The 25,772-nt window shown below is 44.2% G+C and overlaps 2 long non-coding RNA genes across 2 annotated transcripts in view; both read right to left on the bottom strand.

Moving 5' to 3' along the window:
• The window catches only part of LOC114020651, a 241,056-nt gene that overhangs the window by 134,364 nt on the left and 80,920 nt on the right, over positions 1-25,772 (bottom strand). The window lies entirely within an intron of this gene.
• Positions 1,843-25,772, bottom strand: LOC122466337. The gene is made up of 3 exons (XR_006291755.1): positions 25,762-25,772; positions 22,395-22,401; positions 1,843-1,999 (listed from the first exon to the last, which is right to left on the bottom strand). It is a non-coding gene; the product is annotated as an uncharacterized LOC122466337 (long non-coding RNA).

The following is a 25,772-nucleotide window of genomic DNA, read 5'->3' as shown; positions in this document are numbered from 1 at the left end:
TTTCAGGGTAAAAATTCCCTCTGGGTACGAGCTTCCTTCTCAGCATATACACTGCAGCCTCACTCTAGGCATCCAGTCACCTGTCTCCTGACTAAGCCCCACTGTGACTCATGAACCACAGGGAAGATAGACATTTCTGATGGGAGTGAGGAGATGCGGGGGGAGGGAAATTGAACTTGGGTCTCTCTCATGCCAGGTAAGTTCATCACCACCTCCTCCTCCTGCCATTTTGTATGAAGTAAGGCAAGAGCCTAACTCATTCTCACAAGTAATGCCTAAGCCACCTGACTCCAGGACATGGGTTCCCAGCTGTGGAACGCTAGCAGAGATAGGCACCTCCCTGCAACCTGGACGTAGGCACCTATCTCCAAAAGAGAAGCAGGCTTAGCACCCATCCCTTTCATCAACGTCTCCCATTGGGTACCTGAGGCAGCTCCCCACCAACCATGCCAGCTTTTTGTGAATCACATTCTAAGGTGCCTCTTTCCCCCTCTGGCAGTCTGGACCCAGGTTCCAGGTCTTCTTCCGGGAGGAAGAAGGACATTTTGCATATTGCTCCTAAGCAGTCATTATGGCTCTATAGTGAACCACCGTATGCATCTATACAAAGGAGTACGAAAAAAACAAGGCACCCTCCAACCATGCAGGGCCACGACTCTCTCTCCTATGTACAGGGGACCAGCCAGGGCAGGACGGGGCATTGGTTCTACCCCCGCATAACATACCAGCCAACAGAGAGGGGAAAGTAAGATGCATTGGAAATGAGGTCAAACAAGGACTGAGTTGTGATTCTGAGTCAGTCTGCTCCTGGAACAACTGCACACTACCACTTGCCCAGGGCTTGTGGTAGTTCTGTGATCTATGCCTATGCATGTAATGTTATGTACCATTTAAGCTGTGTTACCCAGAAATTCAAGCACTAAATCCAGATGTTGAATCAGTGCAAATCTCAGAGAGCTTAAATGAAGCACTTGTAAACTGCACTGTATACATGCACGGGAATGCACCTATTCCTATATCCAGACAAGATTTTACATTGCATCTGCCCCACTTTCACATTGCAACTGCAAAACGGGCTGTGATGTGGTTACGAGGGAAATAGTTCCTACCTGTGTTCTATTAGCACTAAGCGATGTAGAAGACGAGTTTTTAAACATGCTGAGAGGCCAGTGTTGCACGCCAAACTTCTAATGTGTTCATGTGGCAGTAGCCTGCCCAGAGCCTACATTCCTGAGCCTTAGGTCCCTCACCAAACTACGTCGCTCCTATAGCCTGACTCTCTTTCCACTCTTCAGACTAAAAAACGTGAGTAGGAAATTTAGACAACTGCTAGCACAATGCCTCCTTTAAACCCCAATCCTTTAATGGCATCTCCAGGGGCAGGACGTTGCTGCTATATACCACTCCAGAGGGCATCAGAGTTATCCTGCAGGGATCCCAGTGCAGGATCAGGACCCCAATGTCTAGCAGGCAGAAGTGCTTTCCAAATGTAGTAAGTTAAATTGTCTCCTTTTTCTCATACCAGAAAGATTGACCCTAGCTTTTTAGTGGGGACGTTGAGCAACACATAGCTGGGACTAGTTCTTTTGACTGGCATTCCCAAATAAAAGGCTTTAAATGCCTTGGAAGAGGGGATTTCACCAACAAAGACAAACACAGTGTTTGTGTGAGAAGCATTTTGTTTGCAGAACCCTACAGCTGTTTCTGCTGGCGTTCTGAAAGCAGTTCCACTAAATATTGGTGAATGTTGTATAACTCATTTTACTGTTTTTTCCACCCTTGACTACATAAGAACGGCTATACTGGGTCAGACCAAAGGCCATCTAGCCCAATATTCTGTCTTTCGAAAGTGGCCAATGCCAGGTGCTTCAGAGGGAATAATCAGAACTAGTAATCATCAAGTGATCCATCCCCTGTCACCCATTCCCAGTTTCTGGCAAAGCCAAGGCTAGGGACACCATCCCTGCCCTTCCCGGCTAATAGTCATTGAGGGAGATAACTCAATCAGGGAGTCCTCACCCTAACGGATCACTCAGAATTTGGATCTAACAATCTATAAGATACGCTGGTGTCACAAAGTTAGAATCAGATCAGAACTTCCTAACTCTGGGAGTATTTGAATCTGGTTTCCGTTCAGTCCCAGCTCTCATTACTGTTATTTCGTGTTTGTGTTACAGTAGCACCCAGAGGACCTACTGTGCTAGGCATTGTACAAACACAGAGAGTGAGTAACTTCACAGCCCAAAGTGAAGGGGGGCTAAAATGCTTTAAGCAACCTTTGTGTCCTCCCAAACCTGAGCTAGAGAGGCCCCCACCATAACGGTTACAATCTTGGAGGCCTATCTAAATTAGAACAGCCCCCAGAGACTGCACTAGCCTCCTCCTGCCTCCAGTGTGCTCCTACACTGGGGCTTGCAAGGGGGTCCTGAGGAGGCAATCTTAGGGCTGTCTTATACCAGGCAGAAGGAGATGGGGCTTTTAGAGCCCCTTTAGGTTGTACTAGAGATTTTATCTGGCATAACGGGGCAAGGGCGAGGATCTCACCCAGAGTATCCTGCAGTGTTGCCAACTCTCATAATTTTATTGCAAGTTTTGTGACATTTGGTGTCTCATTAGAGCCCCAGCTGCAGGCTTCAGGTTAGCTGCAGGCTTCGGGTTATTATCTAAGAATCTCAGCTTTCATTAAAAAGAAAAAGTAAACATCCACCCTTCATGGCTGCTGAGAAAAGCCTGACACCCTAAACTTCTCAACACCAGAAGGCAAATAAAAAGAAACCCCAAATTACGATTTTTTAACTCTTGGAGTTGGCAATACTTCCTACTCTAATGTCCTTCCACCTTACAATCTAGTTTTCGACAAGACACAATCCATTTAAGAAGGGATAAGAATGACCAGGACTGGGAGAATACGAAGGGAACAATGACTGAAGACGCATTTACATGGCTAGTTATGTGTACAGATCATTTTGAATCAATTATACTTTTAAGGAACAATTTTACAGTGAAGCTATATTACACCTTAACTGCAGGAGCTGTTGCTTCAAGGTGCCTCATTGCAGTTGACAAACTGGGAATAACATCTTTAGAAACACATTTATGCTTTTTGCTGGAAAGATCAAGATTGCCACAGATAATCCGACAACTTGTTCTAGAATGCACATAGTCAGAGATTTTTTTCCCAGCACAAAGCTATAGCTAATATGGTAGTTTAACATTAACCACATGCCTGACAGTTGGAATCTTTCCATTGACTCAAGTGGGAACTGGATCAAGCCCCACATGCATGAGCAGAACTGATCTAGAAATGTCTTCTAAACTGAATCATAAGCAGTTTCCTGTAACTTTCAGGAAAGATTCCAACTGATTTCTGCTGCCTGGCCCTTGTGCAGAGATCAACGGATAATCAGCCAATGGAATCTTCCCCAGCAAAAAATTTATACCAGAATCAACCTTAAATCTGAATTCCTTGCTTCTGCTGGCTTCTACAACAACTTTCTCATTACGTAAACTCTGGGCCCAATTCTGATCTCAACACTACTGGATTCTAATGGAGTTTTACACCACTATGACTGGGATCACACACTGGCCCATCGTTCTTTTGGACATAAAGAAAAAAAGGCACGTTAAATTAGATGAGAAGGGGCAGAGAGAGGGGAAAGGAAGTCCAAAAAAGCAATGTCCCTAACTTAAAAATGTGTAAAATAAATATACTACCTTGAAAAACTATAGCTACAGATGTAGAGAGTTTAAATGGACTTGCTGTATTAATTTTCATACTACTGAAAGATGGCTTCACTGTGGAGTTTTATATACAGCACAAGCAGGCTGGCCTACAGCTGTTTGTGCAGCACCCTGGAAAACGTGTTTTCCATGGAGTAAGCCACCTTGAACCACTTTATTTCTAACACACCAAAGGATTTGTTATATCAGGGTTTTCAAAACATTTTTTGCCAGAAGCGTTAATGGGTGTCATTAAAGCTGCCAAGTCGCACGGTGCACACAGAGATTCTCGCTGGAGTTTATACAATCTGACATGAGAATGTTAAAGAAAACAGAGCACATATATGGAGAGTGACAGCTGATTATTTATTTTTCCATATTTTTCGAAGTATCAATAAATCCATTTGAAACTTCATGGCTTGAGATGCTGTAAAAGCGGCAGAGAGCAGGAATTATAATTTAGCTTCATTCACTTACTACGCACAAACACACACAAAGAAATTTACTCAGAATATAGTCACAAAATGAACTTTCAATCATCAAAAGTACGTCAGTTTCCTGGAAGGCCCTAGAAAGGTGCTACCAAAAGGAAAATTACAAAGTGATAGCCAACTCATCAAACAGCCACAACTATTTAAATCCCTTTTCTGGCTTGAATAGTTCAGCAGGACAGTTTAAAGAATGATGTGTTTGATTCAGAGCCATTTCCTCTACAGCAGAATTGTAATCACCTGCAATTTTTTGCTGAGGATTGCAAGTTCTGTCTCAAATCCATGAGCCTGTGCAATGCATTATGCCAAACTCATGAAGCACCCGGAACCATTATTATAAGAAGGGTTGGTAACACCACCAATTAGTAAGGTTGCCCGGCACTTCCCATTATAAGATGCTGCTGACAGTTGCTTATAACTTTGACAAACTTTAACCATCTGGTGTTTGTTTCAGGCTGATTATTATAATTATTGTTATTTAATTTCAGCCAAAATGACTTGGTTATTTTTGAGAACAAGGTTATGGAAAAATACATTGTTTTGCCTGTGTTAACAAATTCTGGCACCCTTTTCTTTGACAAGCTCCAGCACCCCAATGTTGGAGCGGGAGCTTGAAATTTGGCAGGAGGGTGGCCTTTGTGTCAGCGAGGTGTCTTTTGCTGTCACTATGAAATTCTGCATAAATTTGTCAAGTTATAAGTCTTTGAAAAAGTGCAGTTTGCACATTCTCAGTAGGGCCTTCTTAGATTTTAGGAGATAAATTCCCTGACGATTCATTCCATCTGCACTAAGCATGGTCCAGCCTGGGACGGAACAGGAATTTCCCTGCAACTGCAGCTCGGTTTGCTGCAGGCAGTGTCATGTCAAGGTCCGGGCAGCTGAAATAAAAGCAGGGAGAAAGTCTCTCCTGTGCCCTCAATGAACCCATGCCCTGAGCCCAGGCCACATGGAGGAGGAAGCTGCCTGATTCAAATGCAGAGAGGACAAGAACCAGACCTGTGTGGAAGTCAGAGAATGGGGAAGTAGTTTGGGACAAAAAGCCTGGTGATGGGCAGAAACTGAGTTAGTCTCTAAGGTGCCACAAGTACTCCTTTTCTTTTTGAGAATGTAGGCTGTCAGGATGTGGCAAGAGGGAAACTGGGACTGAGTGAGGAATGGAGGAGAGAGACAGCAACTGCGTGGGCAAGATGACTGGGAGGGAGAACCACTGCGTGGTAGGAAGGAGGTGGGGGAGGGCAGACAGATCTGATAAGGAGTCAGCATATCAGGGAAGAACTAGGACAGGCTGGGTCAAGATACTGGGACAAGGAATCGACGGGGTGGCGAGCACTGAGATTGGACAAGGAGTCCTGAAAGGCAGATGGGGACTGGAAGCCAGTGGGGATAGAGAATGTGGTTTGGGTGGGGTGGGGAGGGGAGGTGACTGGAGGCAAGGGTGTGGGAGAAAGACGGATCAGATGAGAAGACAAGGGAAAGAGACAAGATGGGGCAAGTTGGAGGGGACAGGGTAGAAGGAGTCAGTCCGGCATGGGAGGCATGGGCAGAAGAATCTGTGCCCAGGAAAGCCCATTCTTCTCCTGAGCCTAGAATGGAACTGAGGATTTTTCCTGAGTCTCACCATTCCTTTGTCGTCAGCAAACGTGAAACCTACTGGCAAATTGTTTCATCCCACTCCAGTTCTGGTCCACACAGAGGATGGCAACCTACTACTAACTACTATCAGTTACTCCATTAGCTCCAGGGGCAGATGTATGTGTGGTGGATCTAATGGTTCCAACCCTGCTGATGACCCAAGAGGAGTCAGTATGATGCCACATGATGGAATTTCTGGTTTTTCAATTTGCTTTTTTAAGAACCTAAGAAATTATACATATACATACATACACACACACACACAAACACACACACACACACCCCGATATTAAAAGAACATTATTAAGGTCTCAGATCAACCACTCCAAGTCAGGAAATGCCAGAATTAAGTTTGCCTGTGCAATCTTAACTTGACCCCCTTCTGTATCTGCATTATGATACCGTCTTTAATTCTACGACCACTACTTTTCCCACTTTGGTACTTTGGAAAATTTCACCCACAGAGTCTTACCTCCAACTCATGGATTCAAATACAGCCTGTGTCAATAGTGACAGAGTTATCATCGGAAACTCTTCTATCTTGGTTTTCATACCCATTATCACAGTTTCAGAGAGCATTTAGTCAGATCATGTGAAATGAGAGTATCCAGTTCCTAGTAAATAAATCCACACATCAATAAAACTATCACCTCTACCCCCACCGTGATCCCACAAGAGTGGCCAACGACTGAACGGGAGATTAAACTGTTTTCCCACTCAGTGCAGCTGATCCTCCCAAATCAGAACTGAAGCACATTAGCAGGGCAGGGCAAGGGAAGTTTGTGATGTTCTAATCTATTCCTTCTCTGTTCTGTGAACAAAGGCCATCACTCTCCAGAGTCTGTCAATCTGGTGCCCTTCCTGAGCACTAAATTCAATATAAAAATAAGTATATTTAAAAGAAAATCTGTATTAATTAGTGACATGCCAGGAGGAAAGGATTCTTCTGTTCCTTATTTTAAAAGTTTGCTGCATATTATCCCCTTAAAGCCTGGCATTTAAATATAGTTGTTTTCTTTGTTTCCAATAACATCTCAGCCACAATTACTTAATAAATTATAAATCATGATGTCGTTTTTATGTAAATGCAGTTTTGTGTTCAAGCACAGGATGAATGTTTGTGTATGCAAATGAACGAAGGATATGTTCAAAGGAGGTCGCAGTTCAAATCATTCCAAACTTTAAAATGTTTTTACCCTGTTAATGGTTCAATATTGCATCATTTTCTTTTTTCCTTAACAATGAATCATTTGTTTGAAATTCACCTGTTGCCAACAACCAATTTCTGTTTAGCGCAGCTTCATGGAAAATATGGTCATGTGTCAGCGTATAGTTCCTGCTTGATGTTGCATATAATTCTTATAATATTCTGACTGGCATGTGCTAATTATTTAGTACAATAGCTCATCTTAGGGAGCTGTAAGGCTGTAAAAGAAGGGTGGTAATTACTCAGAATGGGACTGTCTAGTTTTTTTGTTAAAACCAAAGTGTGGGAGGGAAAATTTTAAAAAATAAAATGACATGAGAAAGGATTGAGCTGCAGCCTAGGAATGCTGAAAGGGTTAATATTCTGAAGATTTTATTACTTGTAAGTATGGAATCTAAGGCTTCCGAGGCAGATGCTGGTGCTTAGTGACATGAGCAGCAGTTATTAAATATATGTTCAGATTCTATTTTTTCTACCACTTTCCACTCCAAGGGTAAAATCCTCGTCCTGCTGAAATTAACAGCAAAACTTCCATTGACTTCAGTGGGGTCAGGATTTCACCCCAAATTCCTTAACCATCTAACTCTGACCACAGTTACAGCGGAGGAGCTTGGTTACTCTGCTTCGTCCCATCTGCCCTGATCCTGCTGTTTTGCGCTGCTCTGCTTATCCCATCCTTTCCAAGGCAGTCATTTTCCGATGAAGTGAGCTGTAGCTCACGAAAGCTTATGCTCAGATAAATTGGTTAGTCTCTCAGGTGCCACGAGTCCTCCTTTCCTTTTTGCGGATACAGACGAACACGGCTGCTACTCGGAAACCTTTACCAGATATGCGAAGCTCGTCTGAGGCCGTGGCTGCACTACCAGCTGGCAGGGCGAATACACATGGTCGTGCTCGCTCTCCTCTGAGCTAGCACACTAAAACCAGAAGAGCAGACTCGATAGCACAGGCATCGGTGGCACAGGCTGGCAGCCCCGAGTACCGACCCGCCTTGACCCCTAGGTACGTACTCAGGGCAGCTAGCTTGTGCCACCGCTGCATATGCTACGGCAGCTACGCCACTTTTTGTACCATGCTCGCTCAGATGAGAGCTGGCGCAAGTCTGTCTACCCAAGCTGGGAATCACAACCTGGCTCACAGCGTTAACATACCCTTAGCCCAGCACCGTCCCAAAGAGCATAAAACCCCACAAAATTGTTACTAAGGTCAGAGCAAGAGGGCAACATAAAAATATCCTTTAAGAAAACTGCTCGATTCAGGAAGGACAGTAAAATGGTGAGTAGCATCTACTCTACATTAGAATGGCTGTTTGGATTGTCACAGATCAAGGGATGTACAACCTTCACAAAGTACTAAGGGGAAATTTGGGGCGGGGGGTTGTACAGGGGAAAAGGGGGACCATCAAATAAAGATGGGAGGCAGACATCAGAGAACAGACTAGCAGACCAATAAGTAGAACAAACAGAAAAAGATATTCAAACATTTTGCACTGGATGGATTTCTTAAGTAAAAATAACTCACGTGGTGATTGGAGGGTTGTACAGAGGTTGAGCCCCCTATCCAGCACTGTCCTAAAACCAGATTGCATCCAACAGCCCAGGCACTTAACGCAGAAAAGAGAACATGTCTTTGCCAGATGTCTGGGGTACTTCCAAAAATCCATACCGAAAAAAAAAAAGCAGTTTAAACCATGCCACAAAAATGAGGAAACCCCAACAATGAAAACAGCCAAGAAAAGAGTTTCAGAGACTCCATCTAAACTTACTGCTGTACTAGATGCAAGGTTCAAACAACTGGAATGCAACATAAAAGGAAAACATAAAAAACCCACAATGGACTGACCCAATCCTTCAAGATACTGAATATTTCAACACCTCTTGGCTTCAGCAGAAGTTGAGGGAACCTGAAACCTCACTAGATTGGACCTTTGGAGTAGGGTAAAATTCAGGACTGGAGGACAGAATGAATGAACAAGAAACAGACAGGGAAGCCATGATGAAAAGGGTACAGTCTATGGGCCTGATCCTGCCCATATGTATTGCTGGGCATAGTGCTTTCTACAACAAGTACATTTCAACAGGATTATTTGCAGTTGCAGGGATTACACGTGGAAGAACATTTTGAGAAGATCGAATACACCAGAAGACATGGAAAACAGCACAGTGTAAGAAGATTTTCCAAAGACATAGATGGGAAAGATCCTCCAGCACATACACTGAAAGTTCATTAATAAAATTGGGAGAATAATGAAAAATCATATGACTATTCCTTTTAAGTTAGATATAAATAAACTACATTCACAGCTACAACTAGAGGACACATGAAACCAAGATGTACTACCCCAAATGTTCAGGAAAAGCGAATCTTCAACTTTCATGCTCCACTATTCACAGAGATGCAATTTAAAATTTGCACTTCCCAAACACTTACCCAGAAATTTGATTGTCAAAGCTACACTCATCCAGTCAGGGAACACAAACAACGCCATGTAACTCGTGTCATCAATCACAACTAAGCCAAGTTCAAATTTTCAGTATTAAATACTGAATTGCAAGTCATAGAGTAAACAACATTCAAGAAAAGCTCCATCTAATAATTTCCAATATTTTTTGAGAAAACTGTGATCTGCTCATGGACATTCGTGAAAAGATAGAGGTGAATAAACTATTCACTCAGCTCTACTGATTGATTAAAAGGTGACATTTTAAATGGTTCAACAAATTTAGCTCAAACTGCTCTGAAAAGAATCACCTTTGAGGTAGAAGCCATCGAGGAAAGTTTCAGCCCAACATGAAGCCTGTACAACATTTTGTCAATGACTGAAAACAGAGTTTACAATAGAATCTAGTCTCAACATTTACTTATAGCAGGCTTGCGCCTACTTCCACTGATGTGAACAAGAGAATTACCACTGACTTCAAACAGAACTGAATTGAACACTACACTTACATGTGATGTGCTATTTGTACTACATTTATTGCTATCTCTAACTGATTATTCAAATTCTGTAACTATTTTTTTTAATTCTTTATGACACACTAAAAAAGTTGCTACGTAATATTAAGTTGATGAATATACAACTTTTGGACACTAACAAATATAATTATGAAGGGCCAGATCCGCAGCTGCTCTAAACTAAGGTACCTGAGGCTCTATCACATTTTCAAGCTTTTCTCTGCGAACATGAAGACTAGAAACTTTTTTTTTAATCGAAGCTGCGATTCTCACTTGACTCCAGAATTGAGGCATTAAGAAAAACACCAAATATTGTGAAACACATGAAAAAAATCTTCAGTGATCCCAACTCTGCAGTCTGGTATTCTACTCCCTGGACCACACTGCCTCTTAAATATACATCGACCTGTTTTGCCAAGAACAGAAAACGGTTTCTGTTTCACTGCTTTATAAGCCAACAACAAAACTAAGGGTTGCGTTGTGTATGTGTATGATTTTTTATTTTATTTTTTAAGGCATCTAAACTAGCAGGCTTAGTTCCAAGTAGCCTCAGTATTTACAAGAATGCCAAAGTAATGTCTACATTATTTTCAGATTAAGAAAAGAAGCCTGAGGAAAAAAATATTGTTGGAATGTAACAAGTTTCCTAATCACAAAAATATTTATTTTTGTGTATTCATCACACATACTATTGCTTCTCATAATTAACAAATGAGATTAAATGTTAACTGGTTTAAATCTGTCAAAATATTTTAAATAAGGGGGAGAGCTCTTCTGTTTTGTTAAGTATCACTATTTACTTTATTAGGTAATAATAACCTTACCTTTTGTCTGCAATAGTTAATAGTAAATGGTTAGAGCTTGCCAAAGAGCAAATAAATCATTACACTAAATACAGGTTGTCAGGCTAGTTTAGTACCTTGTACACTCCATTTTGCTTAGATAAATGGCTTAGAATGAGGCTTATTGTCTATGTTATTTTCTAGAAAGGTTCTGGCTTTTTTATTGAGCATTGTTTCACATAAGACTAAAAAAATATATAAAATAAAGGTACTCGGATGTTACACCAATATTTAGATTTTACACTGTTACCCTTGCTTATTTGCAAGGACTTGATAAGTTTATAAATATGATGCAAATTGGAGATACCCCAAATAAATAATTAGAGTGCATATGTTCCATAAGGAGGATTGTCAGGTATTAGTAAACAAATAAACAAACAAAATGGTGTGAAACAAGAGCTGGTCGGATACTACAGACACGGTGATCAGGGACATTCCTTCAAATTCCGAAAGCAATTTGCTTTGATCATGCTGGTCCCCCGTTATTATTCACTAATCACCAGATTTCCAAAAGAGTTCAATTCTCGTGGAGATAGCAAAATAAGTGGCTTGTGGCCACATTTTCAAATATTGCTCAGTCCACTGGATGCATGGAAAATCTGGCCCCACTCGTTGGTGCTGACCACTTGAAAATTTGGCCCCAAGCAATTTTGAAAATCTGTCCCATGGTGACAGGGTGACCAGGTGTCTGGTTTTCGACCAAAACACCCAGTCGAAAAGGGACCCTGGGGGCTCCAGTCAGCAGTGCTGACTGGGCCGTTAAAAGTCCGGTTGGCAGTGCTGCCGAGACAAGGCAGGCTAGTCCCTACCTATCCTGGGGCACCATGCTGCGCCCCGTAAGCGGCCAGCAGGTCCGGGTCCTACGTGGCAGGGCCAGGAAGCTCCACGCACTGCCCCCGCCCCAAGCACCGGCTCCGCACTCCCATTGGCCAGTTCCCAGCCAATGGGAGCTGGGGGCAGTGCCTGCGGGCAAGAACAGCGTGCAGAGCTTCCTGGCCCTCCCACCTAGGACCTGGACCTGCTGGCTTCTTCCAGGGCGCAGCATGGTACCCCAGGACAGGCAGGGAGCCACCCAAGGTAAGCTCCCAACCCTGAACCCCCTGCCTGTCCTGACCCCCCCAACCCAGAGCTCCCTCCTGCACCCCAAACCCCTCATCCCTGGCCCCACCCCAGAGCCTGCATCCCCAGCCCAGAGCCCTCACCCCACACACACACCCCAACCCCCTACCCCAGCCCAGAGCTCCCTTCCACACCTTGAACCCCTCATCCCTGGCCCCACCCCAGACTCCTCACCCCCTCCTGCACTCCAGTCCTCTGGCTCAACTTGCAGCCCCCTCCCACATTCCGAATCAGACAGCCCTACCCCCCCATCTTGGAGCCCCATCCTGCACCCCACCCCCTCACCCACAGCCCCACCTCAGAACCCCCACCCCCAGCCAGAGCCCTCACTCCATCCCACACCCCAACCCCCTGCCCAGTGAAAGTGAGTGAGGATGGGGGAAAGCGAGCACCGAGGGAGGGGGAATGTAGTGGGGGGGGGGAAGGGGACAGTGGGACTAGGGTGTTCACTTTTGTGCGGTTAGAAGGTTGGCAAACCTACATGGTGACCATCACTACTGTGCAGAAGGCCAACGCCAGGCCTATACACCACTCAAATCTCACTTAGGCTTGTGAACATTTGCACTCACTGGTTTTTTGTTCTCACAGATCTTTGGAGAATAGCTGTTCTTTGTCCTAATCCCCATATTTGCAATTGTGCAGGAAAAGGTATTTGCACACAAACAGTATATTCTATTCACTGCTCACCATTCCTTATTTTCCTGCTTTAAAAGCTTCAGCCACCCGATGAGGCTCAAGGACAAGAAACAGTGCCACACGACTATGCTGAACCATCACACACCACTAAGAGCAAAGGCTGAAGAAAACGGCTCACAAACAACCCCACAGGCTGCAATTTGTTTGCCTAAACTATTTGTCAAACACTTGCGAGTAAGGAGTATGGCAGCAGAAAGCAGGATCAGGTCAAGAATGATTTGTGAACAAAAAAAAAAAAGGCTTAGTTAATTGGATCATTTATTCACACTGAATAAATTTGACTACTCCTAACTAAATGCTTTCCTCTTCTCTCCCGTTTCAAGACCTGAAATATACATTGTTCCACAAGTAACGTGGCATTTTTTCTTCATAAGCATATATTTTCCCAAGTACTGTGAGAGTGTGGGATTTAGTTCAGCAGCTCCAGTTATGGAAGCTGCAAGGGTAAAACATCACCAGAGGTGGTTCAGACAAGGCTACGAAACGTGCATCTCCAGGGGCACCCAGGTTGTGTCCTACTTCAATCCATCCCCTATCAAGACAAGCTGAAAGGCTGGTGACGTATTTATTACTTATGCTCTAGTGCCACATGATGTGGGACACAAGCACCTCTGTGCTGACAGAGATTTCTGTGTGTTAAGAGCAATACAGGGCATGTCAGTATGAGAAGGCTGAATCTTGTCTACACTGCAAGTGAAGGTGTGATTGCAGTACAGTGTAGGCATTCCAATGCTAGCTTTAATCTAGCTGGAGCGGGTAACAACTGCAGCAGCAGCAGACTCCAGCGTGGGTCAGCAAAGTGAGTACGTACCCAGGGTCCCTGGTGGGCATGTACTGGGGTGGCATGTCCTCATTACCACTTTTACCGATGCCAACTAGATTAAAGCTAGCGTGGGTTTGCCCACCCATGCTGCAATCACACCTTCATTGGCAGTATATTAGGATCCTGTGGCAATGCATCCAAGGAGTCCACTTGACTGGAAATGCAGGGGCCTCCAAATATACTTAAAGCAGCCATGAGCATCACTCCACAGATCAAAATGTAAGGGGCAAACAGCTAAGAAGCAGGATTGGACACTGGCCCACAGAGAGATGAATATATACTTTAGATGAAGCCAACCATTTTCCAACTGCCTTAATTTTCCCTTCCATTTTATCTAATTTCATATTGTGAAAGGTGCTCAGGTTTTACAAATTCCTGAAACAGTCTCGGTGTAGCCTGTTATTTGGTAAATTCCTCTTTAAAACAATTCAACCTGTTCAGGTTTGGGTTTTTTCTTCCCCCTCTCTCTCTCCTTTTTTTTTTTTTTTTTTAAAGACATCTTAATTAGTCTAATCCTGACTGGTCTCTTTCCAATGTTCCTGTTGGCACAGCAGGATTTCAATTAACATTCTGAGTTAGCACTGCAAATGCCCCTGTTCAGAATTTTTTTTTTAAATATGCTATTTTGGATGCCATCTCTCGCCTCTTTTCTTCCTCAAAAATTGTTTAGCTTCTAAAAGGTTTCAGAGGCAGAGGTTGTTCTGCCAATTTGTGCTCTTGGAGTTTATCGAGAGACAGAGCATCATTATTTTTTTTCACTTCATCGTTATATTCTTTGCCCACTTTGACCACATCACCCATCCCAGTTAAATCACTCTTGGTTTCATGGCAACAAGTTCAAGCTTCTTATCCTCCCCTTCAAAGCCCCTTATGGTTCTACCCTTCCTTGTGTGGGCTTGTCTCTTACTGAATTTCCCCTTCTCACCTCTTCCGTTCCACCCACAATGCCCTGGCCAGCTGCTTGTCAGCTTCTCCCACAAACATTTCCACCCTGCCCCATACATGAGGACCACTTGCTCTGAACTGAGCTGCAAAGCAATTACCCTGTCTTCTTTTAAATCTATCCATAAAATCCATATCTGCTGTGATGCACATAAGAAATCAGCTAATTAACGGTGACTACATTGAGGGGCAGATGGAATAATTGACATTTATTTTATAATACTCCAAAACCTGTCTCTTTTGCAAATACTTAAAACTAGACTGGATATCCTCAGAGGATAGCAATGTGGTCATGTGGATAAGGCACTGGAGTGGGTCTTAATAGACCTGGGTTTTAGTCCTGGCTCTGTCAGTGACCTTGGGAAAGTCACTTCACCTTTGTTTCCCTTCCCACCCCGAGTCTGTCTTGTCTAGTTAGATAGTAAACTCTTCAGAGCAGGGCTCTCTGTTGTGCTGTCTGTACAATCAATGCACAATGGTGCCCTGATTTTGGTTGGGGCATCTGGGCATCAAATAATTATATAATTGACTGTATCCCTTCCCCATCATTGGTCTCAGATTTTAAGCTCTTTAAGGCAAGGACCGTGTCTTCCTATGTTTGTAGAGAGCCTTAGGGGAAACCTGCTTAGGGCATCTTGGCACCCCTGCAATATAAATATTAAATAATAAGTAGCCAGAGCAATATTGTTCCACCCTCACTTAAACCCTAGACATCTGGGGTCCTCACTTAAACCCCAGATCACACCTCCACCTGCAGAAAACAGCAAGCAGATTTCTGGCTTTACCTACAATTAACTGCCTAACCGTTAACCTTTCACTGCCGTCTGGCATTGCTTAGGCTGGCAGCCCCCTGTGGGCACGCAGAGACTACGCATTTTCACATACATGCCCATCTTTACTTTTAACTTGTCTCTCATCCCAACGCCATTCTCCGTTGCACCTTGTCTTAATCCTAGATTGGGAGCCCTCTAGGGCAGCAACAGCATTTGCTTTGTTCTGTTGTAATGGGGTCCTACGTATAAATAATAATCATCTAATTGAGCATAGTACTCTTCCGATCACTGGCAGGTCCCTCATGACAAGGTAATCCTAGAAGTCAACAATACAGAAAACAAAGAGCTAAACACATAGGTAAAATACATGAATACAAAAGGGATGGGTTAAAGCAGGGACCAGGAGTCAGTTATCCTTGGGTTCGATATCTGACTCTGTCATTGACTCCCTGTATGGCTTTGTGCAGCTCCTACAGCTCCCGTTGATTTCATTTGGAATTGTGAATGCTCATCACATCTGAAAAGCAGGCCTAACCTCTCTGTGCTTCAGCTAACCCATCAGTAAAATGGACATAATTGTTGCCTTCTTCATAGGCACGTTGTAAAAGGCTCCCATAATTAATGTCTGTAATGAGCATTGTGAACCCTGGTTGAAAGACACTGCAGAAGAGGTAAACTCTGATTAGCACCATAATAGTTTAGAGGAGAGTTGCCACCAAGCAGAGCTGCCTCAAATTGAAAGCATGGGTCCAGATGTGAAACAGGAGGAAATAGACGAGACCTTTCAGGCATCCTCACAATATGTAACTCAGCAAAAGGTTACTGACAAAGCAAGGGTTGTGTGAATTCAATACTTTGTATACTCTGCAGGATTTTATATTAAATGGCCCAACCTCCAAGATCCACTATGTGCTAGCAGAATACGGCTACAATCCTGCAAGGCAATTTTTCTTCTGCAAGGTAATGGGTTATGGCCCCATTAACTCTTCCACCCCACACACTTCCCAGAAATGGGACCAGATCACCTGCCCCAAGGCATGAGCTGATAGGCCTAGCTATTCACCTAATCTCACAGATCACCTAGGAGGCTGGGGTCATCCACACAGACTCTGTGCCTTCAACAGCATTTCAGGAACCCCAGTGTCCCCCCGCCCCTGCCTCAACTTCCTGAGAACATGGGTGTAGTTTAGCTACACTGCAGAAGACTGTCCTGGCTGTGGCTGCCTCAGGACCCCCCACCACAAAGAGGACTCAGCAGGAATGGTAATATAGCCTGGGTTGCAATACCTTTCCCATGTCATCTCCATAGGATCAAAGCAGGGACAACATGCACCCCACCCATCCCTCATCCATCCAGTGTGGAGACACCCACTCCAGCCAATTCAATCCAAACTCCAGCCTTCCTCATAGATCCCAATGCTGTGGAGCACATTCCACAGGGGCCAGGAGAAGGAAGGGTTGCTGTTGAAGAGATATGGGAACCAGCTTGTCCGTGTGGGTATGGGGGAGCTAGCTGCATGCAGAACTCCCTCTGTGCATGGATCAAGTGACCACAATCAGATGTGAGGAGCACACAAGCTTACTCAGGTGCCAAAGTGACCAGCAATTTAGCATCACAGCCTATTATTAGTGGGCTATTGAGTCTAACTACAGTGGAAATTATTTAAATTTACTCCTCCTTAAACTTTAAGACACAATATGTGAATTGAGGTGTTTGCCCACTTTATATTATGAGCACGCAAACCCATACATGCTTTTAAAAAAATAAATTAATGGTTCCAGCAGGTAGGGGAGGCACTTGTAGCTGGTAATGGTAAGTAAGAGACGTGTGTGGGATTTTCCTTTGAGTATAATTCTTCCGTACATTAAATGACACGAACAAAAGGGAAATTAAACATAATACTATGCCAGGGTACTATGACATAAGTGTCAACTTAGAATTTCAAATACAATTATAAGAGTCTTCTAATAATTATATAGGGTGGCAAACAAGGCTCTAGGGCAAACATATGTGGCAAGAAATGACTAATGGCATGCTGCAGAAAGGCAGCCAAGGTTGACCCTCCTATGCATCATATTGTGGTCGGATCAAAAGCAGTGGAAAGGTTAAGAGCAGTTAATGTTAAACACTGACCCATCCCTCCAGAATCTTTTCCATATTCATAGCAAACTATCATCCATATTCATGCAACAAGATAAGTACCTTCAACATACAGAGGTTAAAAAAAATTGAGATTTTACTTCTTTATGACCTTATTTGGTGCAATGACACCAGCTCCCAGGGCATGGGACAGGACATCAATTAGGGTCTCTGTAAGGCTGAGGAAGGTAGGTAAGCAGGAAACTTACAGCAGCCGCTGGATGGTATTTAGATATTATGTATGTGCATTCTGCAGTCGGATCCACACAAGCAAGACCACAAGATTTCAGTGGGACTAAAAGTATTTCACTAGGAGAGTGGTGAAGCACTGGAATGGGTTACCTAGGGAGGTGGTAGAATCTCCATCCTTAGAGGTTTAAGCCTGGCTTGACAAAGCCCTGGCTGGAATGATTTAGTTGGGGTTGGTCCTGCTTTGAGCAGGGAGGTTGGACCTAGATGACCTCCTGAGGTCTCTTCCAACCCTAATCTTTTATGATTCTATAATTCTCTGCCCGGGTGCAAGAGTCTGCCAGCTCTGATCCAACTGCAGGCCTACATGTATATGTAGTTGGGGTCTGAACCTGCATTCCTTGTATGAAACTCACACGGACATCAAAGTGAATTCTATGTGTGGAGTATCTGTGGAATTGGGGCCTATGGTAACATAAGCCAAGATCCTACAGCAAGAACCACACAAACAGAATCCACACTCATGCAGTTCTCACAGAAGCACTGGGGCTATCAATTACATTTTGGCAGAAAGCCATCTACTAAAATCATGACATATGGAATGTTGTTCTTCCTGCTCTTCCTGCACTCTGCTTTTTTTTTTTAAAAAAAAACCTTCTCTTTGGGTTTGGTGATTGCCTTCAGCAGGAATGGAGGGTGCTCAGAACTTCTGAGAATCCAGCCCTGCAGTTGGTATCTTCCCGTTGGTCTTTTCTCCGTGTTTTTTGCTTCCAATACTGTTTCTTGACTATTTACAAATTGTTTTCATTTTATTTTGTTCTTTCAAAACATTTGTTCTTCATCAACTTCTCATTCTGCCCTCCCCCATCTATTTTTTGCTGTTTTATTTGGTATTAACTTATACTCAGTTTTATTCCTCTGCTGGGGGACTACTTTTTTTTTTTTTTTTTAAACTTGAAGCTGAAAATATGAGATGTCTTTAGAGGCAGTGGACACCCTCTCACCCTTTCATGGCTACATAAAGTGCCAACATAATTGGCTTTCCCTGCAAACTGAGATTTTTTTTTCCTGCCTACTAAAATAATATTGAAACAAAAAAGGCATGTGCTTCACTTAAAAGGATAGTTTTATATATTCCAGCCCCTCCCCTCCACAGCTTTTTTCCTTAAAAATATCACCATCTTGCTTTCCATCCCTCCCAAAGTGTCACCTTCTCCAGTGCATTTCAATAGGAATTATGTCTCTCTTTTTCACCCCACCCCACTCATCATTATTAGCATAACAGTTGCACAGAAGTAGGGGAGTCTAGATAGGCTTAATTAATAGCTTTCTATTATTATTAGTCACTGATTTATACAGCACTTCTGCAAGCATCAAAGCTCTTTACAGCATTATTAAATATGGACCCAATCCTTCAAGGGATTACTCACATGAGAAATCAATTTGACTCCACTGGGACTTACAGCTGGCAGGGCCAAGTTCTATAGGAGCACAGGAGATCATTTCCACACTCCCCAGGAAATGCAGCCTGGCGTGCGGTGGTACCTACAAGCAACACTCCAGAACAGTTTTGGAGACAGAGAGCCAGGAGTTTATCAGTTTAAGGCAATAGGGGGATTTAGTCTCTCGCTCCCTCAAGGATTCCCACAAGCCCAAGCACCTGCACACAGGTGGGCACAGCACTGTGAAACTTGGCGCTTAGGTTAACACTTCTCCCCCTGTGAAAAGTGCCCGCCGGAGGGACTTTAATCAGCCAGATCTTCGGCTTCGTGCATCACCTGAGAGGCAGCGGGCCTGTAACTCCCCGGCCCCATGCGGGGGCATTCAGTAGCGAAGCAAGGCCCCTTGCGGACTGCCCCAGGGCCGGGCCAGCGCAACTGAGAGCCTGCCCTTGGCCACCTGAACCACCCCCGGGGGCTGCCGACACTCCGCTTGCCAACGCTGGCCCCTCTGCCAGCTCTTCCCTCCGCCTGGCAGCCAATGGACCCCGCGCCACCCACACGAGGGGCGGGCTGCGCCCTTCCAAACAGCTCCGGCAGCCCGCGAGAGGCTGCGCCGCTGCCTTCCTCCCCGGGGCAGGACACGGGCCGCTCCGGCAGCGGGGTGGGAAGGCAGGAAGCCGAGGCGCGATCGGCGGGCTCGATAAGGAGCAGAGCCGGCGGGCGGGCAGCGAGCGCTCCCGCGATCGCAATCAGCCAGACCGCCTCCTGCCGCTGCGGCTGCAGGCCCCGGCCGGTCTGGCGCGGCAGCCCGGGCGTGTGGGGCGCGGCAGCCCGGGCGTGTGGGGCTCGGCACCTGGGCGGCTGCCGCCTCTTGCTCCGTGCCGGAGATTTCGGGCTGAGATTAGGCGAGAGGCCTCAAAGCGAGCGAGGCCGGGCTGGGGCGCGCGGCTGCTCTGCACCAGGGAGAGTTTGGAAACTGCTCGCTGCAACCTGGCTGCGGTCGAGAAGCCGCGGGCTCCAGTCCCGCTCGCTCCCCAACATCCCCCCACCCCACATCGCGCTGATCTATGGGGGGCAGGCCTGGGGCTCCCCCCCCACACACACACACACACATCATGCTGATCTATGGGGGCAGCCTGGGGTTCCCCACACCACACTGAGCTGATCTATGGGGGGCAGGCCTGGGGCTACCCACCCACGTCATGCTGATGTATAGGAGGCAGGCACAGGGCTCCCCCGGCTCCCTACCCCACCCCACATCTCGCTGATCTATGGGGGTAGGCCTGGGCTCCCCACCCCATATTGTGCTGATCTATGGGGGCAGGCCTGGGGTGCCCCACCCCATATTGTGCTGATCTATAGGGGTGCAGGCCTGGGGTGCCCCACCCCATATTGTGCTGATCTATAGGGGTGCAGGTCTGAGGCTCCCCACCCCAAAACAAAAGACGGGGAAGAAGCTTCCCTATACACATCCCTCTGGCTGTAGCAGCTGATCAGTACCTTCCCATCCCCACCCCTTCTTGCTGCACACAATGACTCGCAGGCTTTGAGCTCCCCCGGGGCTGATTTGCTGCTGCAGACAAACTTCTGGAAATTGCAGAATTAGGCCCAAATGTTTTAAAAGCTCGTGCTCCTGCTAAAGTCACTGAGGGTTGTTTGCAGTTGCTAATATGGGGGTAGGGGAGCCTCTGACCTCTTCCCCCCTTCTTTATCCTTTGAAAATGTTAAAATCAAACTGTTCCTACCAGCCCTGTTTGGCATGAAGAACTTTAAAAATCCCCCTTTGGAAGCAGAATCAGGAGCAGGCTCTACCCTGGGCTTGTGTCCCAGGCGAGGGCACTAACACCATGCCCGGAGAGTTTTCTCCGCCTTGGACAAAAGGCCTGGCAAGACAGCCAGTGGAATCAATGCAAAGCTCCCATTGACTTCAGTGGCTGAAAGATCAGGCCCCAAAAGGCAAGCCTGGTATGTAGAATCAGGTAATAATACAGATGATCATGCTGGTCCCTTCTGGCCTTAAAGTCTATGGCCATTTACCAAACCTAATTGCCTGAAGCCTGGGTCCTCAGTGACACCATGCATCCTCCATTGCTGCTGACATTCAGTGATGCAGTCAGGTACCCCATGTGAGTTGAGGGTGTTCAGCACATGCCACAGTCAAACCTACAGTTTGTACTATCCAGATTAAAACATTTCATTAAAACACCTCAGCCCTTGTTGGGAATATGTTACTAGACTGTAGGGTGCTCTTTAATTCCTGCTTTGTTTTGTTACAGTGATAATGTACTGTTTTAATCACAGGGGCTGCACTCTGTACCTCAGGGTAAGAAAATGGAATTTTCTCTTGAAGCAGAAACTTTTTTTGCTTTCACATACTCTTCATACAAATATTAATATAGCTACAATTTTACAACTCCTATTTCTAGCTAAGGTATTTAAATGCCCCTCTCCCTATTACTGCAGTATCTGAGCAGGGAGTTAAACCCAGGTTTCCTGAATCCCAGGCTAATAACTAGACCATTCTTCATCCCCTATGCAGTATTCATAGATTTTTAAGGCCAGAAGCAGCCTTTAGATCATCTAGTCTGAACTGTTTCTGCTCAGTTTCAAACTAAGGACCTTTCCTGTGTGAGCCAAAGATGATAACTAGTACACTACAGCAATTAGAGTCATTATTAATAGGACCAAGAAGAGAAAAGCATTCCTAAGCTTCGACATTCACACTGTATGTGACTTTCCGTTTATGCTTTCTGTTCCGAAATACTTTTATTAATAAAATACAGGAAGATTAAGTCATCACACTGTATGCAGTACATGTTCTAAATTAAGATTTTACTTTATAAACTTTTGGAGGGTTGTGTAGAAAATATTCAGGAAGTTTTATAAATATGCAAGTTAACATTTCCTTCATATGAGAAATAGTTTTTGTCACTAACTGCTAAAAAAGATAATACAGACTGCCCAGGACATTCTGATCCAATAAACATACAGAACAGAATAAAATCTCTGAAATTATCATTAGAGCTAGAAAATTATTACTATCCTTTTATATTTTACAGGTTAGTTGCTTTTTGCACCGGACAAAAATAAACATTGCCAAAAAAGTTGATCTCTAATTTGATATTATCCTAGTTATTTTAAATTTTCCAATTTTTACTGTATGCTTACCATTTAACTGGAATGAAAGCAAGTGGGTAGGATGTTGTACAATTAGCCTATGATACTGCCACTAAAAGAAAAAGATGCTAAAAGAAATCCATTTAGAAAGACACACATGGTATTTACAATCTAGTGACAGTTCTTTAGCAAACACACATTTGACATGTTATTCAGCATTGTCTTTGGACAGCAAAAGTAAATTCAGACCAATGGTAAAATTATAGTGAGGATAGACCATGCAGCAAGGTAATTTAAAGTTCTGACTGTCCATCTTGGTGACCTAGTTTAAAATTTAGCATAGATTATAACTGAAACATGCTTCGTACACTTAATCTGAACTTTACCCCAGCAAAGGATCTGGCCCATTACCTTTTTATGATTCTGCATGAGGGAAGGCCTTTTCTCTGGAAAGATCAAATACTGGAACAAGGAGGGTGTTACTTGTCAGGACTGAGATACGTTGTTTGTGCAGTTCAGACAAGCTTTCACAGAACTTGCCCACACTCTGGAAATCTAATCACCTCATTATATATCTGGATAACTTCCCACTACTGCTAATAGTAATCTATAACAGGGAACTTAGAGGGCCAGTAAGCCTAGTGGTTGGAACACTTGACTTCCAGCCCCTTGCTTCCCTGGTCAAGGTGCCTCAGTCTTTAAGGAAGTTGGGTAGGCAGTCCCAGGCCCTCCCACTCCACTGGGTCCCAGCACAGACCCTCCATGAGTCAACCCTTGACTAAGGGACCACCTAGCAGGGACTCTACATCCACTGCCCTGGGCTACTTCCTACTGCTGTCCCTTCAGTTTGGGGAATGGCCCCTATAATCCAAGTCTCCATGGTGGCTTTGCCTCTATTAGTGCTTCCTCATGGACAGACCCTGGTTCCTCTGGGTGGGGCAGTGATAGGTTTGGTAGGGCCGGAACCCCAAAAGATCACTGTGCTTTGGTCACCCAGTTGTCTCTTAGGTCAGATCCTCCTAAATCTTTTCCACAGCCTCCTTTGGCCACGGAGATGGTATTTATTTCCTGGCAGCTGCCTTGGCTGGCAGGATAGTGGCTCTTCCCCTCAGGTAGGGAGGCAGCTAACTTCTACCTCTTCACCAGTCAACCCCAACCTGAACCAGGGCCTCTCTTTTTCTTCCCCCTCCAGTCCTGGCATTGGCAGTAGGTATAACAGGGAGGGGCTAGCTGAGCCCAAAGGCTCTCTTTAATGCCTTCCATGCCAATGGGCAGTTTCTGCGCTTCATCACAGTCTTACATGCATATAAAGAGGACAAGAGATCCCTAAGTGTAGTTCTAGGTGCTAGAATCAATCTCTCTACCTTTTGTAATACTCACAGTTCACCAGTTAAAAGTCATTCACCAAATATTTTACTGTTTAGATATCTTAAATGATGTATCTTTTTCTGCAGCATTCCATTGATCTTCTCTGATCTACCAGAGAGTCCTATGCAGAAGTAAGCAAGCATATTTCGTTTTATTGGCAAGTGACTAGGAAAAAGACATTTCAGCAGCCCCAACATACGTAGCGTGGAAAGCCTACATAAATTCACTGGATGTGCTAACAGTGCAACAATGGTTTAGTAGAATATGTGTGATTGCCCTGGATTATTAGTCCTCCAGTGTATTTATCCCACTGTTTATTCCACAGCAACTGTTTATTTTCTGTATCTGTTTCTTAGCATATCTATGGTGAATTCATAGTGGCTATGCATGACTCAAGGGAGCAGTTCTCGAAGCAATCACTGTAGTTTCTTTGACCATAAGAATTACATAGCCTTGTACCCCAGAAAAACAAGCATTTGAGATTCCATTGAGACCTGTAACACACAGGCTGGCCAGATCTCCCCCTTCTAGGATAGGAGGCAACCAGAGCTAGCTTTAGGATTCTGAAGGGCTCCAGTGACGCTATGGTTGGGTGATAAGGGGTAGGCTATTCTCTTACAGTCTTGGCCCTCAGAAATTTCATCTACCCTCTTCCTCCCTCAACAAATCCCCAGGTTTTGTTCTATGTACCAGAATCAAACCCTATTAACTATCCTTTTCCCTCTATTTCCTCTCTCTTCTCCTCGTGGTCAGAGGATAATCTTTCTCCTTCCCCCACCAACCTACATGGTCTGAGAGGAGGAGGCTTGGCTGCTGACCTTTTTTCCATAGTAGGCCACTAAAGAGTATATTAGTGAATATAGACCCTGACCTTGCAAGGGATGGGTATCTCAACTTGTACTGAGTTCACCAGGAGCTGAGGGTGCTCAGAAACCCATCAGCACCTTGCAGAATCTGTCCCTCTGACAACACAGTCTTGCAAAGTGAGTAGAGAACTTTCAAGTATGAGTTCTGAGAGGCCCGACTGTTGGCACTAGAGGCAGTTCATGCTCTGATTTCCCTTCCCCTGTTTTACTCTGTAAGCTTGTGGGCCTGTGAATCACAAAGCCCATCAACCTAAATCTGCCACATGTGTCTCTCCATCCTATTTCCACGTGATCAATAGAATTTAATCAATATTTGAGGGTCAAACCCTTTTTGCCTTTGGCTAAGCTGTTTTCAGCCTTGCATTTTAATAATGCTTACAAAAACTGTGTTCTCAACCATCTGTAAGGAGATGAGGAAAAAAGTCAGCTGATTAGTGTCTCTCTTTTAGGTCTTAGGGTAACGGCTGCTTTTACCTTTCTAGTTTGATTCAGCACATTTACAAAGCTTTAAATCTGTCAGTATAGCATTAACTTCTATCATATGCATATCAATAGGAATAATAATCACATCAGTGAGTTTGGGTGTTAAAACTGGGGATGTTTTCCTTAAGTGCTAGTACACATTTGGCTTGGGAGTAGCACAAATATTGCAAAGGATTTTTCATTTAAGATTTATCTCCTAATTTAACAGCAGCATTTTGGGAGAAATCTGATTATTAGTACCCAAAGGTGCCCTGCTTTGTCATCAGGCTGATGTTTCCAAGGAACACATTTGTAAAACACAATGTCTAACTTACGTAGCCTGCATTAAGAAGAATGTTGGTTAAGGGGAATCAGCATGCAAGAAAATATTTAGCAGCTGTTCTCTTACTGCAAAATCATAAATATATGAAAAAATAATCACAGATATTTTATGCCAATTAGCAAATCATTTTTGTTTATTAAACCATGCTGAACATTACAGAATCATCTTAATATTATTAAATCTCAGCTAAAATGGAGGCAGGAGGGGACAGTTAAGAGTGAGATATTTCCACCCAATATGTTAGAAAGATTCCGTTAACAGCCAAGCTGAATTGATTTAGAGGGCTTCCTAGTTTGTGTGATTTTAGCATTTTGCCTTTCTTTATTCTATACCATTACATTTTTAAAAAGCTGCTCTCCTTCACTTTAAATGGCACAAAGGATGGGAATACTGCTGCATAACTACACATTATTTGCAGCTTCTGCACTGCCAACATAAAACAGTTGCAAATCAAGGATATATCTTGAAATATCCTAAATCAGTTTTTGCAAATCAGCAGTCTTGGTAACAGCTTTCAAAGAATAAAAGATACAGCCGTGGGAATTCATATTTACGACTGAAGGTAAGTACAAATTAAATGTATCTGTTTCACTTATGTTACCACGTATTATCACTCAATGGTCCAAAATATTACCAATTTATCTG

Source organism: Chelonia mydas, chromosome 6, assembly GCF_015237465.2.
Source record: "Chelonia mydas isolate rCheMyd1 chromosome 6, rCheMyd1.pri.v2, whole genome shotgun sequence".
Taxonomy (NCBI): Eukaryota; Metazoa; Chordata; order Testudines; family Cheloniidae; genus Chelonia; species Chelonia mydas.
The sequence above is the reverse complement of the archived record's forward strand: the minus strand, read 5'-3'. Positions and strand labels throughout refer to the sequence as shown.